We start from the raw sequence: 19423 nt of genomic DNA on the forward strand, positions 1-19423 counted from the left end.
CTGTGATTATGAATGTACACTACGTAACACCATCATGGCTCAGCTCAGAATGAATGGCCCTACGTCAGTACTATGCTGCCAAAACACAAGACCTTCAGTTGTCAAATCGCCTTGAGAATGACTGCAACAAGGCATGCTAAAACATCAGGCATATCTGTCATCAGTTATACAAACATAGCTTCAACTCAGAAGCCAAGAAGCAGTTAAAATATATTTTATTCATTTTAACATGAATATGTTAACTTTACCCCATTTGTAAAAATGCATCAGGTTATGAGTCATACTTCCCCTTCCCCTGCCGCCTTTTTTGCCATTGATGTCAGTTTCCCTTTGCAAGTGTTGGAAAATTAAAGTCTTCAGACAGCACAGCAAACCTATTGTAGGTATGAGCTGGCTGCTGTGGTTAGGGAGTAGACACCCTGCTTCCTGCTGAATACCATGTACATGCCTTGATGGGGCTGGCTGTGCAGATATGTTGGGCTGCCACTCTTGGGCAAGGTTGTTCCATTCGTTCGCTTGGCGTGATTTCTAATCGAGCAGCTTGCGAGCGTCTGTGGGAAGGCAACTTTATGTCTCCTTCTTGTACTCTGTGCAACTAACGGTGACGTAGTGCTAAATGGAGTAGAACCAAAGTGCTTTGTATAGTCTTCATCATGCTTAGGTTGCTGTACAGAGTAAATGGCGACCACTGTTGCCAGATTGGTGCTACCTAGCTTGTTAACGTACTATTCTTATTTAGTATAATAGCAATGATTATAACAGGGTTTAGTATATTTTAAATTTTATTATTTGGTGATTTTGTTAACAGAAAAAATAATTCAAATCTAAACACCAATTATTATTTCACAGTAGAAATCATTTGTAGCAAGTCACTAACAATAATAATGTCTTCCATTTAAGTATTGTTTTGCTCAAAAGAGCCAAACTTTTTAATATAAAATGATACAAAAAGTTGTTTACAAAAACAGTTGAAACCAAGATGGCATCTTTAAATTACATTTCCTTAAAATTAAAAAATGCAGCAAAGAAAATGTACAATTTCCAAGCCATTCATTACATTACAAAGTCGTGTCAAAAAATTGTGTGCTCTCTGGTGTATACCTGGCAACAGAGCACACTGAAAAAAGCGCAGTGTAAATGGAAGAAACCATGCATTGGAAAAAGAGAGTGAATGCCCATTTAAATGAACACTGCAAACCAAGGATAAGACACTATAGCATCTCCAGCCCATCCCCCCTCCTCCTAAAGCAGTTTAATGAATAAACTAGCCCATAACATGTCTTTGGCGTCAAGATCATTAGAGGCGAAGAGGGATGATACAAGAATGTAGCATAGGCCTAATGTATGAGGGGGAGAAGGAATACCCTGAGAAAACGCACAGTGTTGCTGCAAAGTCCACCACAATTTCCACTTGCAAGAACTCTGGACTTCACTCAGCTAGGAATGAAACCTGGATCACCTTGGTGGCACACAAGTGATCTGACCACTCAACCACCGAGGTCCATGGGGAAAAAAAACAGTCATGCTTCTGTAAAGAGTAGTTTGCTCCCTTCCACTATACCAGCATCGTTGCTTGTAATAGTAACCACAACCAGTGACGGAGCTTAGCTGCTACTGGTTGTAGCAGTACTGGAGCGTGCTCCATAATTCCCCGCCAACACTACACCATATGCAACAATGGTAGTTTCTACTGCAGAGGGTGCAGTTTAAACAGTCATCTGTAATGCTTCTGTGGCTGGAATGATGCCGCCCACTGCAATAACAACACTTTGATTTGGCTGGGTACCTCCAGCTGTGGGGCCGCATCTCTGGCATCGTGAACAGTCGGATGAAGTCACCCAGGGACTGGGGTGTATTTTTGCCATTGGACAATTATTGTACTAGTTTATTTTCATATTTGTGGGTGCACTGCTTTGTGTAAAATACAAGCACTACATCACATTCACCTGATAATTTCTTCTAGAAGAAAATCCTCCAATCTAAAAACAACAAAAAAAGTGTGGGCTGTCTGTTTCAACCAGCACTCGACAAAATAATATAATCTGCACGTATCACATAGCTTGTTCATTTCATATGAATTCTATCAACTATATCAAAACTCAACTGGGGCCCTACTGATGCCCAGGCTCTTGAGATTTTTCACCTCTGCCCTAACCACTCGACGAGCCTAGTCACAGTAAGCTGTGTTGAGAGCCTTGTCTTTTTACTGCTAACAGGTTGCGTAGTGTTCCGTGATGGCACTGGTGTGCAGTCGCACTTCTCGTGGTGACGTTACCAGTGTTCTGTGCACTCCAAGAGTCTTTCATCCAGCTCTTCGCTTCAGGGTGTCACTGCCCTTGTGTAGTTAAAGAGAGCTTTATTTTAATTTGGTTATAAAAGCCCTGGGAGCTGCTTTGAGTGGGCGAATGACACTACAGTATACTCAGAGGTACACAAGGGAGAAACATTAAAAAAAAAGGAAACTTACTTCTCACAAGAGGAAGTAGAAAATGGATTGTATTTGAAGAAATTAAAACGAAGAGGTTTGCTTAAAGATTACCCTTTTTATTGTTAGTTATAGTTTTCATTATTTTCTTTTGATAGTTTCAAGAATTACAAAATTACACAGAGCAAAGTCACTGGGGCCCCGGCCGTCAAAACTTAGATTACAAATAGATTGTTAATTGTACCATAAATACAAATTTAACTAGGATTGTTTATGGTTAAATATTTGTTAGGCCAACCAGAGCGGGACTATGTATAATTTAGGTAACTATTTCTGATTTAACAATATCTGATATTGTTGACTGTTCACTGGCGATGACTAGAAGCGAGGAGAAGAGGTGACGGCTCAAAGGTTAGGCGGCAGGAGAGAGACGTGGAATTCATGCACATTCAAGAAGGAAGCATGTAAATTTAGCTGAATTTAGCGATGAACTTGAGCCAAAGAAAAACCTGAGCTCTTGGACCATCTCTCGTACCCCACTGGAGCCAAAAGAAAAAGGAGGTCCAGTGGTTAAGAATAGAAATAAAGGTGATAAGAAACTGGGATTGTGCAAACCAGGGCAAAAGTTAAGTAGAAAGTCAACTATAGGCGAAAAGGAGTAGAATTTCCCAATTACCATTCTGGGGGTAGAATGATGAAAATAGCTCCCTCTGGAGATGCACTAACATTCGCAGGAGCCACGCGCGGTCATGCTACAAATTACATAGTAATCGGAACTAAATTGAATATCAATCTAGAAAATAAATAAAGTAGGGATCACTCCTAGACTCCCTGGGATCACATCCCTTAAGCTAGTCGCTGCAAGACTGCTGCACGAAAGGGGTCGCGGGTGAGAAGCACCGTAAAGAAACTACCACGGTGACGGCAGAAGGACAAATCAATCGTCCCTTTGGGCTGCATGTAGTTAAAACTCGCGCTAGGGACCCGGAGGCCTAGTAAGTGCGGGAACAGGCCGGAAGTGGTGGTCGAGATTGCTCCACCGACCGAAAGAAAAAAATAACAAAGGTGGCTGGTAGCCTAACTTAAGGGGTATCGGAGGTAACTTGTCGTGCTCTGAAAGCAGCGCACTCTGTTGGGGCACAGGCGAAACAGACTCGGGGTTAGTTCACAAAAGTCCCGCAAGAGGAACTAGCGTGAGCCTGGCACTTATGGGTCCAGCTGGTTCATACCCTGTCGGGCTAAAAGGAAAATAGAGAGAGGAGTGGTGGCGGCCACTAGAAACCTCCGTACTCGCAGTAGTTGGCATCTTCGCCACGAGATGGCGGAGGCAGACCTTTCGCCGACCAGCGAGATGTCCTTGATTTCGGTTCACCGAGAGCCGAGGTTAAAGCCTGGTAAGTATATGTATAATTTGTTAAGCTCAATATTTTTGGTATCTTATCTTATTTAAAGGTACACTGTTCTTCAAGTATTCACAGATTTCACATTTCACTTTTTTTTTAATTTTTGTCAAACATTCAGTTACATAAAAGATTGGAAATATTGTATGCATCACACATCACAAAGAGTTTGGTGTTTTAATAACATTTATGAAATGTAAAAATATAGTACCTACACACATTAATTAAAAAAAATTATAAACACAAAAAGTGGTAACAAAATAGTTACAGCACTTAGCTCAATGTTCCTCAGGTATGTAGACATATGAATCACAGTGTTAAAGGCTTTTGAAAAACAGTAAAACAATTATGAAAACACTAATGAATGTTAATTTATTGGATATATATGGTAATGAATGTAGTAGGCCTAGTCACAAGAGAAATGAAATTTCATGTTTCTTTATATTCAGTTATTTTAATCATGTGTAGAGTATAAACATGTTGTGATTGTAGTAGCAACAGTTAGCATTTTGCGATACTGCGTACTGCAACATTAAATGAGATTAATGGAAGAACAGTAAATATTTTTGGTGTAGACTTAATACATGCAACAAAAATATGATAGTAAATAATTATTGCCATTTAGCCAAATAATGGGTGGTTTATTTCTATGATTTTTAAATGTTATAGTAATTTGTAAGCAGTGTTTTGTGTTGTAATACCCCAAGTGTCTTAAAGAAAAATTAAATAAGTAGGTAAAAAGATTTGGAAACTCTGAATACTGGGGCCCTCATTTAATAACTATCAAAAGTCAACATCAGAGGCAACACTAGGAGTAAACAAAGAAAATTTAGAGACTCTCTATAAACACTTGGGAGGAAAGGGATCGTTATTATAGATTAACTAAATAAAAACAACAGTTACATCTATAGACTTCCTTATTTTATTAATCATTTTTCTTTCTTTTTTTATAGATTAAATTTTCCTTTGTAACATCTGTTTTTCATTGATAAGTGATCTTACATAAATTCCTCACAATTACACTTATTATATTATATTCTTTAACTTTAGTTACGAGAGGGCCGGCCCTAAATGTTTAACAAAATTTACAATATATAAAGAAATGAATGAAATTAATATCACTAACTTTAAAGGTTGTACATATAGTCCTTGCAATACATCATATGAATTCCTCTCCTCGAACTGCTTTAACTGTCCGCTGTCTTAACTGGGTTAGACTATTTTTGAGTTCGTAAAGAAAATGATTGAATGATGCGGGTATCACCCGAGGCTGTAGGTTGACGGTGATCGAGGTAGTAGGCCTAAAGATGGTGGGTTCTGCTCAGGATCCGACTCTAGAGGTTCTGGCAGAGGATTTTGGTTGTCCCAAACTTGGAACCCTGTCTGAAACAGAAGTCCAAATTCCAAAGAATCAGACCTGTTTCCAGACAGTATACTTAAATGGTGCAAAAGGCCAATAAAGGGAAATGAAAAGGGGGATGACGTCAAGACTTACCAGAACAGGGTGTTGGTCCTGGCGCTCAGGAGAGGGTGTCTCGTTTCCGAAAACCCGAACCACGATGCGCGGTAGACGCGGAAGTCTTCATGATTTAAGAAAAAATATATATAAAAAAAATACTAAGATTCTCTACTTTTTACTAATCTACTGACTGGTTAACCTAAATTTTCAGATAGGGACTTCATCCCTATAGTCTGAGAAGACTACATAATAAAAGATGCGATACCGATAATTCGTCGAAGATCGCAGCTACAAGAGGTACCAGTCAGCCAGGAGGCGCACCAAAGTCCCTTGTCCCTTCAGCGCGGGATATCGTCAGTATATCATACGCGCGGGATCTCTAGAGAATGGGAGGGGGGTTAGGCTCTGAGCCGAAAATTACAGAGCCCACCCAAAGGTGTCCGGCATAAAAAATATTAGATCTTACTGGAATGACTGCGCGACTGAATGCAAATTCTGTACCAACTTTGGGATTGCCAGGTAAGGATTTTGTGTACATTCTATATATACTACAAAATAAACTCATTCACTTCGATACCAGGAATTACAGTATTATGAATATTCATGTGTGCAGTACTCGAATACTGTGAATGAATAAATTGTTAATTTTATAACCAATAACTTATTTTTGTATGCATTACCTACATAAAAATTCATGTCATAGGGCCGCTAGTCTATTCCCACATTAATGCAATGGAAAGTTACTACTATGTTAGCCCATCCAGCATGATAACAAACATGGCATACCTTAACCATACTTTAGATAACTTAAGTGTATGTGCATGCTGCTGTCTACTTGATGCCCATAAGTCGACTGTAATTGGGACTATCACTTTGTGATACCAAAATAATATTAATGACGTCACCAAGATGGCATCGCTTGCGTCATTACCACCCTACTTTCTTTTGGGACATGCGCAGGAATATGGGGGCTTTGGGCAGGGAACTGTAAACACACTATTTTTTTCACACATTTTTTTTTCCAATATATTTTTCCGGTATCGATTACTAGATAGAATACAATCCCGGCCACTCTATTCCATTTTACGATACCACCGTTACCGCAAATAAAATTGACTGGGTGGGTCAGTGTTCTAGTTGACGATACTGCGAATATTTTTTATTGAATTATCTACTTTAAAATAAATAAATAATTTCATCACATAATTTAATTGACCGGGAGGGACTCTATTCTACTCCGATTAAAAAAAATATCAAAAGTCTTGCTTTCAGAGAATTAATAAATATTTGTATCACAAAAAAATAATAGACTGGGTGGGACTGTTTTCTATTTCATGATACTGATTAAAATGTTATCTAGAATTTTCATTACAGTAATTATTTAACTCCCGTCTTCGCCAATATACTAGACTGGATGAGCCTTTTTTTTTCTATTCCATAATAACACAAATTTTGACGCACTAAAATTCTTAATTCACACAACTGATATACCACTATCGCAAAACAAAGTAGACCGTGTAGAATTTTAGTCTCCTTAACAATATCCTCCACCTTTAATTTACTTATATATAATAAGCTAAATATTTGTACCAGCCGACCTACGACCACCAAACCTTTCGCTTTGTGATAATCACTTGAAATATTGCACTACTAACCTACAGGGAAATGAGCCATCTTTTCATTACCTCACAAATGTAATACAAATAGCAGCTATCTATTTCTTCATGCAAATTCATTGAAGTCAGGTTTTACCAGTGTAGTGCAATGAGTACTCATTTCACAATTTAGGCCCTATTGACAATTTAAGTAGGTATCTATTTAATCAACAATGTGAATATACCAATAGGTTTGAAACCTATAACTAACTATGGTAACTTAAGTATTTAAATCCTATCTTTACAATATTAAAAAATTTATTTTAAAATAACTGTGTTCTCTTTACTTTGAAACAAAAAATCAGTGTACATTATTAACATGTCCACTACCTAATAGCATGTGTATATTGTCATGAGAGATTTTTTTTACTAAGAAGTTATAAATTTTTTACAGGTAATTAATCACTTTTAATAATGCATTAGGCCCTATTTTTGCAGTAGTTATGTGAAATGGATGTTTTACATTACTTAGTGCCACTGGGTATCTCATGGTTACAAATTTAGCAGTAGTCACTAAATTGTAATATTACTTCCTAATTTTCTGTAATTTTCAAATAAATTTAAGAATGGCAATAGGTATCTGAAATGTCATTTCCAAACAGATCCTGTGCCTACTGCAGATGAGAATGCTGCAAATATTTCAACTGACAGTTCTTCGTGTGCTTTGGAAGTAAATGCAGGTACGTACAACTTATTATCTTTATCATGTTTTAATTGTTCATCTAATCATAGGTAATTCAGGATAGATATCAGTCAATTTAAAACGGTACCAAATTCCTAAACATTCAAGTAATTTAGTACCATTGTATTAGGTACAAGTGTTCAAATGTTTAAGTACCTATTAATCGCACGAAAGTAGCCTTTAGCAATAGGGTATCTCACATGTGTATTTAACAACCACAAAATATTTCATATAAAACCCTGCACATAGTGAAATTTGAGAATTATGTAATTTTATGCAGGCAGTAGGCTATTAATTATTATTTACATTACTTAGTGCCACTGGGTATCTCATTATTTCAAATTTAGCAGTAGTCACCAAATTGTAATATTACTTCCTAATTTTCTGTAATTTTAAAATAAATAGTTTCTTTATGTTAATGTTTATGTGTATCCATACTAATATAATACATTTAATCTTTTAACTAACAAATTGATAAACATTATAAATGCATCAATGCCAATAAAACAAGTTAGGAAAGACAGTAAGGCTAAACCATGGATAACCAAAGGGATTTTCATATCAAGTAAAAAAACTAAAAATCCTACATTTTTACTAAATAAAACACAATGTCAGACTATCAACATGTAACATTATTATATTAAGAACTACAAAAAAATTTATAGAAGTATCATAAGGCTAGCAAAGAGGAAATACATTCTAAACAAGATCATACAGACACACAATAAAGCTAAAAAAAGAAACATGGAAAATAATCAACTCTGAATTGGGTAGGGACTGTAAACCTGAAAATGAAGTAAATAAACTAGAAATAAATGGTAAAGTAATACACAATAGTGATCAGATTGCATCAGAATTCAATAGGTTCTTTACAAATGTAGCTGACACACTAAATGTAACTAACAACACTCAATTAATGACAGCCATTGAGAACTTGAAAAGTAGGTGCCCTTCTAACAAGAAAACTATTTATTTACATCCTACATCAATAAAAGAAGTAATAAAAGTCATAAAACAGTTGAAAAACTCAAACTCGACAGACATATATGGTATATCAAACAAAATTATTAAACTTGCTGTGTATCAGATTGCAAAACCATTATCAATCTTAATCATTGAAGCTTTCCTTGAAGGTGCAATGCCAGATTGCCTTAAAAAAAGCTAAAATACTACCAGTGTTTAAAAAGGGAAATCCTCTGGACGTAGCCAATTATCGACCCATTAGCTTATTACTAGGGATGGGTTGAGTACACATTTTTATCGATTCCGATACCAGTACCGATTCCTAAATTTCGATTCTCGATTCCGAGTCATTCCAGTTTGCGATTCCTGGTAATTCTGGTCACATAATTAAAACTACTTAAGAATTGAATGCATTACATAATGATAATAACATGTATGAAGGATAATTATAGACTTAGGATTAAATGTTGAGGTTTTTTTTTTTTTTCAATTACCAGTGAAGAAGCATTTTCACATAAAGTTTGTTTGCTAGTAAGTACTAGGCTGTGCACAAAGAAGTTCAACATTTATACAAGGTTCTTTAACAGGCGATAACGCCGATAACATAACATCTTTGTTCAAAATGGGTTCAAAGGTAGCACTACTTTTTTCTGTGGTACCTTTTGACTTAGTTGGTGACAGTGCTGTAAACAAAAGTTTGTTTTTCTTCAAAGACTATTTTTTCTGGTAGTAATGTGTGCCGGGATTTCAAATGCTTCATTAAATTGGTTGTAGATTTATAAGTACCGCTCCGTGAAATTTGCGCACTACCATTATTACAAATTGCATATTTGTCATTTTCACTATTGATGCGAAAATGTTCCCAAACTTTAGACATGTTAATACAATATCAGAACATTCGCATCGTAATTTGAAACGACCGTCGGCGAACATTTTTTTACTAACAAACTAGCAAAACACTTGAAAATAGTTTTAGCAAAACAATATTTGTGCCAAATAAATAGCATAAATGCGAAACAATTCACAGTTACCTCAATAGCACGACGGTGAATTACGGCGTAATTCACCGTCGTGCTATTGAGGTAACTGTGAATTGTTTCGCATTTATGCTATTTATTTGGCACAAATATTGTTTTGCTAAAACTATTTTCAAGTGTTTTTCTAGTAATTATTACGGTTTTCCTTTGCAAGAAATAAACACGAGCCTCTGTTGGCGGTATGGCCAGAGAATTCTTTATTATCGATTGTTGCTTTCATTATACAATTTGTCCCGTACGCTACGAATCGATACGTTTCGACTTGACTTTATATTTTATGGCCACCAGAGATTTTGTGGAGGCCATCATCCTTGAATGGCTCACATCTAAACTGGTGACGACACGTGATGTGATCTCGTTTCATAACCGTCACTTTCTTCACAAAAAACAATGGACTTTTCTTAACTGCAAATAAAATTAATAACTCTTTTTACAATTTATTTACGTCTATTACATGAGTGAGGAATAATGTTCTTCGATCGTGGAGTTTTAATTAGAGGTTAAACATGCCCGGTAACATTGTTTTTATTTATTTTTATTCGTATAAAATTAATATTTAATAATAATGAGCATTATTAGGAATTTTATGCGCATACGGCAGGTAAGATATATTAAAATAAGTAAGTAAAGTTCAGACGAAAATATATTACTACTGTATTTTCTTAACTTAACCGATTCCTAACCTACCTTGCCCTTTTTTAGTACCCGATACTGAGTACCCAAATTTTTTAATAATCGGTGGTATCGAGGAATCGAAGAATCGAATCGACCCATCCCTACTTATTACCAATTATTGGAAAAATATTTGAAAAAGTGCTATATAGTAGACTATCATCATTCCTTAGAGACTGTGAAATTCTTAATAGTAATCAATATGGCTTTCAAAAAAAACCAATCAATGCTGAACGCAATATGTACACAACTTTACTAGTCAAGTTCTAGAAACTTTGGAGGGCGGTAATGCAGCAATGGGAATTTTTTGTGATTTATCTAAAGCTTTCGATCTCGTAAATCACACGATATTATTGGAAAAATTGACTCATTATGGGATCAGAGGTAAAGCGCATGATTTATTGAGTTCATACTTGCTAAACTGTAAACAAAGAGTTGAAATAAAATCACACAGTAAACTAGATCTCTCAGGCCGGAGTGACATTAAACATAGTTCCTCAAGGAAGTAATCTAGGTCCACTCTTATTCTTAGTGTACATTAATGACTTGCCTTCTCACATTTTACAAGAGAGCACAGTTCTCTTTGCTGATGAAACTTCAATATTAGTGGAGGGAAATAATGTAAATAATGTCATACCAAAAGCTAATCTAATACTTATTTCACAACTAAACAATTGGTTTGAAGCTAACAAACTGTATAAATTTTAGTAATAAATGTTGTATAGCATGTGATAAAAGTATGAATTTGAAGTTTAACGACAATGTCATATCTGGAGTCACAAAGGTAAAGTTTCTGGGTGTAAACTTAGATGAAAAACTAAAATACAATGATCATATTAACTCAATAGAAAGCAGGCTCAGTAGTTCATATTATGTGTTAAGACGATTAGCGGATACGGTAGAATTTGAAACCTTGAAAACAGTTCACTATGCCCAATTTCACTCTGTAATGTCGTATAACATTGAAATCTGGGGCAATGCAGTAGGAGTTGATAAAATGGTAAAAATACCAAAAAGAGCTATTAGAATAATAACTAAAGATAAAAAGTCATCTCACTATAGACCAAAATTCAAAAATCTTAAAATGCTGACTGTCATAAATGAATACATTCTGAGAACCCTTTTATTCATTCGTAAGGTAAAAAAGCAATTAAAAAAAATAGATATTCACACATATAACATTATAAATGCTAGTAAATTGAGTATAGTCGAACATAACACTAGGCTATTTGAAAATGGACTAAATTACATGGGAGTAAAACTTTACAACTGAATATCACAGAAAATAACTAACATAAACAGTTTACCAGTATTAAAGAAAGAAAAAAACAGTAAAATAAATACTTATAGATTATCCTACCTACTCTCTGAAGGAATTCTTTAATTTGATTGATAATAGAGAAATTGAACTGTTAAATTGTTGAATGGACTTGTGATGACAACTGCTTCATGTTTTGCATAAAGTATCATATATCACTATACAGGTAAATTGTGTAACATGTTCTGTACTTTTTTTTTGTAACTTGCATCATGTAAATATTAGTCTGCACACATACATATTTGTATGTAAAGGGAACTACATGTATAACGTGACATGTTCTATATCCCGGAGCCTTGACTACATGTGGGATCAAAGGAATAAAAATACTAAATAAAATAAAAATAAAATTTTGCATACACATTGTCAGTGGTACAGAAAAGGACATGGGGTACCTATCATTAATCCAGAAATAAATTATTAATAATAAAATACTAAATATTAGTAAAAAATACAGCAGCAATAGCCGTGAAGCCATTATGCTTTGCTATTGTAAGGAACTAAGTTAACTTAAAGGCATATGATTGACTGGAAAATTTGCACTCGTGGCAAGAGCCATTGACAATACAATATTTAGATAACCTAAGTCTTTAGTCTTAAGGGATAGTGGGGTAGGAGGGGCCATAGAACTATGCTGTTGGAGTGAAAATCGTAAGGGGTGGTTTTTTTTTTTGGGGGGGGGGGGGGGTGTTTTAAAGACACAAAATTTTGGATAATTTTAAAACTTAACGCTTTTTTGATTTGGAGTGTTCCGATCCAAAAGGTCGGGTATTGGTGGAAAAATGTGAAACGTGTTTAATGTCGAAACTATGTCTTAAGGAAATATTTATGTTGTTTATGTATATAAAATTAATCTTATTTTTACATGAACCCTCGTGGTAATTATGGTATTCATTGTTTTCTTAACAGTTTTTGTGTTCATTTTTGTTCCAGGACAGACTGTTGATCACATTTCTGAGCATGCTAATCGTACTGGAATTGCAAAGAGAAAACCATCGGAAATGATGGAAACAAATGCAAGAAAACGGGCATGTGTAAAACCACTTTTGCATTCTGTAAATGTAAAAAGAATTGATGACCTTACACCAAAGGCCAAAATATTGTATGGTCTTAATTAAGTTTTTATAATTCTTATGATTAAATAAATGTAAATTACACTTTAGTGTATTGTTTACAGAATTTTCTACCACTGAATGGCCAATTTTATTTTTAGTTCAAATATTTAATTATTTTATTATGTTTGTGTGATTTAATGTCTTCATATTTGGTCATAAATTATTTTATGTGTTATGTATTAGTATTTTCATTTAGTTGAAATTATGTTTACGTAATCCGCGGTGGGTTGTATGAATTTTGGTTTGATTCTGTCCAGTCTTTCTTGCTATCAAAACTCGCAATGAGACGAATAGACAGCGGGCCAAGTTTTGACATCAAATTTAATTTATATTAATTTAGTGAATTTTTATTAGCTATTTTAGTGATAATGAATTTAGTCACCCCAAGAGGCGGCTTATCTGGAAGTATAGTAATAGCTACTTTTGTTACCAGAGGACGACATGCAATCCTTCTTTTGTCACGTGTGTTGATGAAGGGAGAATTTGCTTTGCCATGTAATTACAAGAATTTAAATTAATTTAATGGTACTAAATTAGAGAATAATGGTGCTCAAAATTTGCCATACTACCCTAAAATTCCGAGATTCTGGAATCTTATATTTCTATCCTTATTGGAGTTCTGTCGGTGAGGTCCTGTTTAATCAGTATTACTATTGTGTGCACTGAAATTTTACGGTACTCATTAATCCAAGCGAAGAATGTCAAGGCACTACGATCTTGTCATTTAAAATGTAATTATTCCTCGTTATTTGAGTGGCTTACATGTAGGTACTATTAGGTAGATTTCAAAGAAATACTACCTATTGTAGCCCTTACCATGGTGCGACTTCAGGAAAATTTTTATACAGTTTTTTGTTGCATGGTCCATAGACCCCAAAACCACCGTCAACACAAAAGTTTGTGTGTGTCTGTGTGTGTATATACAGTAAGTCCTCTATTTACGTCGTTTCGGATTAACGTCGCTAATGTTTGAGTACTCATGTTTCAATTTAAGTTGTCGCCGATTCACAATAACGTCGTTTACAATGACCGTAAATCTTTATTTTAACCAAAACACCTTATATAATTCGTTTACAATTCTTTGTTTCCTTCAGTAGTTAATTTATGCTATGTAGCGTAAGCTACACGTTCACCGCCTTATCTTATCATACATCATGAGGGACGCTTCCTGCTCTCCGCGCGGTGATGCAATACAACCAGCCCGCCCGCTCGGCCACCCACGTATCTTGCACGTAGAAGTGTTATCTACTTCCCGCAACGACACAGCATTTTCTCCTACCCCTTTTCGTCCCAACTCCTTGGCACTTCAGTAGAGGTGTAAAAGTAACTAAAAAAAGTGTACCCGTATGTATTCGTTACTATAACAATTAGTACTCGTTACTTTCGTATCGTTACTCGTTACTTCTGATACAGCATAACATGCTATGTTATGTAACAGCAATGAATCGAGTCGTATTTCCTACGCGTACAGTATGACGTCGCGTAAATAATAATAAATCGAATATAAACAATTAAAAGTATTTGATAATTAACAGCTTTTGTTAACCAAGAAACAATAAAATCTCATTAGAGCAGCTTTATTATAATATCTCTTTTAAGATCAGAACAAAAAACGTGAAAATACACGATAATAAAAAACAAAAACATACATATTTATAATTTGTAAAAAATACTTTCTTACGTTGTTTCTGTTCCAATCTCAAACTTTGTCTACACACACAATACCGTTAATAAACAGTAAAAAACTTGGACGACGAATTTCCAAATTATACTTTTCTTAATAAACAAACATCGTTCTTTGTAATGAATAAGCGCGCGCATGCGTAAAACATACGAAAAATGTGAGTAACGAAATGCATTCGTATGTAACGTTTCGTTACTCGTTACTAGATGCCGCACCCGTTACTCAGTAACAAATACATACGGTTTGCTACAGGACAGCTCTACACTTCAGTCGCTATGATATCATTGAGTTGGCCGGAGTTTTAAACGTGCCGTTGTTAACTTTATCGTGATTAAATGCGTTTGTAGTAGGCCTACAGTATCAGCTCACTGCAATTTATGATTTTTTCTTCATAAGATGTCTTCCAAACGACTATATATCTGTTTTTATATTTCAATCAATAAAGGTAATAAAGCAGCTGGTTAAATAACCATTCTATAAAGCAGAGAAGTACTAGTTGGACTTGTTTCCCACGCTGTCGGTTGTAATTTGCTGATAAAATTGCCCGTTGTCACGTCTGTATGCCAGCGCTTCCGGCCGACCTTGGGCCGTGGTCGGCCGGTGGCATGAAACATGGCTCATTTTGCGTCGTTTCTATTTACGTCGCGGTTTTCAGGAACGTAACCCCGACGTAAACCGAGGACTTACTGTATATATATTTTTTTTCACTTTCTTGTGGACACAATAACTGTTGTAATTTTTCTCAAATCAATTCCAAACTGATTCATAAATTATAAATGTGAAAAAACTTGGTCGTGTTCGTTAATAGGCAATATCCGACCAAAGGGGTAGAAATGGGGAAAGTTTTTCAAAAAACAAATAAATGGTTCTAACTCCTGTAATATTGAAAATATTACATCCGTTTGAATGTATTAAAACTCGTAGGAGTAATAACAAAATATTTTGTCTAAATATGTTTTTTATTTGACCAACCATAACTGCAAGGGGTTGAAAACAAGGGTTGGCTGACAAAAAAAAATCATAACCCCGTTTGTAGGCATAACATTGAATTTGTACAAATGATGTATTTTTCGTATATTTTTTATCTAAAACTTTAGTCTCAAACAATTTTTGATAAGACGAACCATTGTTGCAAAGCGTTGAAAAAATTAATGGGTAGAATTAAAAATAATAATAATAATTATTATAACTCCCTTAGAGTGGCATACTTTCAAGTTCGTTCAAACTGTTTATAAATCTTAAAATGTTTACATAAAACTTTTGTCTGAAACTATTTTCTTTATAATACAAACCATTATTTCAAGGGATGAAAATAACAAGGGTAGAAAAACAAAATTCCATTACTCTTTTTAATACGGTTACTTTCAGTACCTATTTGAAGATCAAAAATAATTGCATGACTACCTTAGTAGGCATATTATGACATTCTTTAAGACATGCTTTCTTGGATGCATTAAGTTATAAACATTCAAAATATTTTCTTTGCATAGAATATGTGAAAAAGTCAAATCAATTTTTTTTTAATATTGCCGAACAGATAGGTTTTTATGTCAGCTACATTAAGTTCTTAAAATTTTCAAGGAGTTTATAGTAGGCCTAGTTGAAATAATATTTCCAGAAGGGATAGTTTATTTCAAATCTACCTACACCTGTTCCGGAGGCTATCAATTCTTTTCAGTGTCCAAACATTTTTGTACAATGTGATGCAACAATTTTTTTCTGTGTATTCAATGATTTAGATTTAAATCAATTGAAATGTGGCTTGCTATGTTTTTTTTGTATGGAAGGGTTTTATGTTTAATCTTGTTTAATTTTGCTTGTTGCACTCAACAGTTATGATTTTCATGTTTGTCAATTGTGTAAAGAAAAGCATTGTATTTATTTATTATTTTATCTGTTATTAATAATAATTTACCCTGATGTCAATATATAGCTGCATGTAGACTTATACATTGTATATGGTTAATTAGGCATATTTGCTATGTTATCAAACTCTCCTATTGCTTAATGTTTGAACCTGTTTTATTCTTCAGATATATTCACTTAAGTGTTCCTTGCAGATGCAAGTTGCAATACCTATTCCTATCATGATTAATTTTTTTTCCTTGAAAAATTCAATAGTTTTGTATTAAAGGGAAGTTAATAATAAAGTAATCCAATTATTGTATGAAATAATTCATTTTGTGTTTACCTGTACCACAGCCAAGTTATTTTAATTGTACAATTGTAGCATGTACAGTACAGTTGATAGTTAATGTGCCCAAAATTTTTATACTTAAAGAATCAGGGTATTATCAATTGAAAATATACACATTAAGTTCCATGTGTAATTAAAAAAAAATATATGCAATTTAAAAGTAGGCAAATTTACTTTAGTTTGGGACTGTGCTAGGTATATATTTTTCCATATATATGTATATGTTTGTATATATATGTTTATATATATGTTTATATATATATGTATGTTTGTATATATAAACATATTTGTATGTACTTTCATATATAAATATATAGGTATACATATATTTACAAATATATATATTGGTATATATTTTATATATGGGAATATAGTTTATATATACACATATATACGTATATATTTGATATATTGGTGTATATATATTATAAATCAAATATATAGGAATATAAAAATTTTTGTGCATGGACAATACAATAGGTACAAATTTCAAATTTCCCGCCATGAAATCAATTTGAAAAGCCCGCCCCGCATCCGCCATCTTGGTTAGTTCGTGACCCATCCTCCGGGAGCGTTAGTGGGCTTTGTCAAACCTTGTTCTATGACAGATATCTATCTATATTACCCCCTTTTATCTATGGTCGCGAGCGAGTCACAGGCCCGCATGTAACTGGCAGTATCATCGTCTACCTTTTCATCTCCGCACACGCGGCCCTCGATTGTCAGTACTGATTCACGTTTAGCGGAATTCCTGAGGACTACCCCACCGAGGGTCGCAGGTACCCTGAGATTGATAGTGATGACGATGAAGGCACGTGGCGAATTTAGCTGTTAGGGAGAGTGGTAGTCCGGATGGTGAGATACAAGGATAGCTTACTAGTCACTTATTAAATGGCTTAGATAAAACACTGAAATTACACAATACGCCAGGCTGATGGCGGAAACTAATACTAACATTTAAACCTGGAAATAGAGTTTACCATGGAAATGTCCCGGAGATCGGGATGATACTGATACGGCGGTACCGCTCAGGGAAATTAATATGATTATCGAGAGTTCATCCTCGTGTTGGCGTGGGGCCACGTTAAGCTGGGTGCGGGCACGATGGTACCTGACGTGGAACTCACTCGCGGCCGCGGCACGTCCCAGGAACTGATGCGTTAGAGAGTCAATGTTCGCTTTAGGCGCAATGCCGCCCCGCGTGGGCAAAGTTCAATTCTCCTGTCAGATTTAATATGGCGTGAAGCGTTGGCACCTCGGCGGGCTGCCCAAACAATAGAAATATGTATTACACTAAACAACTCGTGGATGAGTCACACACATTTAGTAAAAAACCGTACGACACGCCGTACAGTTGATTTAAGGCCGACCGTGGAGCGGATGAAAACGAATATGAAAATATTACCTATTGAAGCTACATGCTAATTTTGGTGCAAGAAGTGAAGGCTCCACGTGCGTGGAGCTGCCGGCCCTGGCGAGCAGGGTTGTTAGACGTACCATTTTCATGGTACTTGTACCATAATTGGACCTAATGTACCATGTACCCTGGCGAGGTCGTCATGGTATGCAAATGTACCATAATCTGACTATCCATCAGGTTTCTGGCGATTTTTGTTGTATATTATATTCGCTAATCGGCTTCCTTGTAGATAAAATGTGCCCAGTGTATATTCTAGTTTCGTAGTGTCGCCTGTTCACACGCATGCTTACTTATCTGTAATATAATACTCCAACTGGGCTGCCAGGACTGTCAGATCATATGACAGCAGTTCCCGCGTTGCTCAAATCTTAAAGGGAAGGAGGAAAGAAACGCGGGAAAGCTTATCACACTGAACATGGAACGAATTACAGTACATCGATTGTTTTTAGAGGTGTAAAAGTAACGAAAAAAAGTGTACTCGTATGTATTCGTTACTATAACAATTAGTACTCGTTACTTTCGTATCGTTGCTCGTTACTTCTGATACCGCATAACATGCAATGTTATGTAACAGCAACGAATCGAGTCGTATTTCGTACGCGTACAGTATGACGTCGCGTAAATAATAATAAATCGAATATAAACAATTAAATATTTGATAATTAACAGCTTTTGTTAACCAAGAAACAATTAAATCTCATTAGAGCGGCTTTATTATAATATCTCTTTTAAGATAAGAAAAAAAACGTGAAAATACGCGATAATAAAAAACAAAAACACATATTTATAATTTGTAAAAAATACTTTCTTACGTTGTTTCTGTTCCAATCTCAAACCTTTTCTACACACACAATAATTACCTTTAATAAACAGTAAAAAACTTGGACGACGAATTTCCAAATTATACTTTTCTTAATAAACAAACACCGTTCTTTGCAACGAATAAGCGCGCGCATGCGTAAAACATACGAAAAATGCGAGTAACGAAATGCATTCGTATGTAACGTTTCGTTACTCGTTACTAGATGCCGCACCCGTTACTCAGTAACGAATACATACGGTTTGCTACAGCGCTAATTGTTTTCACTAAAAAGTAAAGAAAAAAGGTGTACCCGTATGTATTCGTTACTATAACAATTAGTACTCGTTACTTTCGTATCGTTACTCGTTACTTCTGATACCGCATGACATGGCACATGCTATGTTATGTAACAGCATCGAATCGAGTCGTATTTCGTACGCGTACAGTATGACGTCGCGTAAATACAAATAAATCGAATATAAACAATTAAAAATATTTGATAATTAACAGCTTTTGTTAACCAAGAAACAATTGACTCTCATTAGAGCGGCTTTATTATAATATATATTTTAAGATAAGAACATAAAACGTGAA

At 35.1% G+C, this 19423-nt stretch overlaps 1 long non-coding RNA gene across 1 annotated transcript; it reads left to right on the plus strand.

The window, feature by feature from the left end:
• The first annotated feature begins 9895 nt into the window (after window positions 1-9895).
• LOC134528298 (uncharacterized) lies at window positions 9896-16582 on the plus strand. The gene is made up of 2 exons (XR_010074377.1): window positions 9896-10222; window positions 12545-16582. It is a non-coding gene; the product is annotated as an uncharacterized LOC134528298 (long non-coding RNA).
• The last annotated feature ends 2841 nt before the right edge of the window (window positions 16583-19423 follow it).

Source organism: Bacillus rossius, chromosome 1 (assembly GCF_032445375.1).
Source record: "Bacillus rossius redtenbacheri isolate Brsri chromosome 1, Brsri_v3, whole genome shotgun sequence".
NCBI classification, from domain to species: domain Eukaryota; kingdom Metazoa; phylum Arthropoda; class Insecta; order Phasmatodea; family Bacillidae; genus Bacillus; species Bacillus rossius.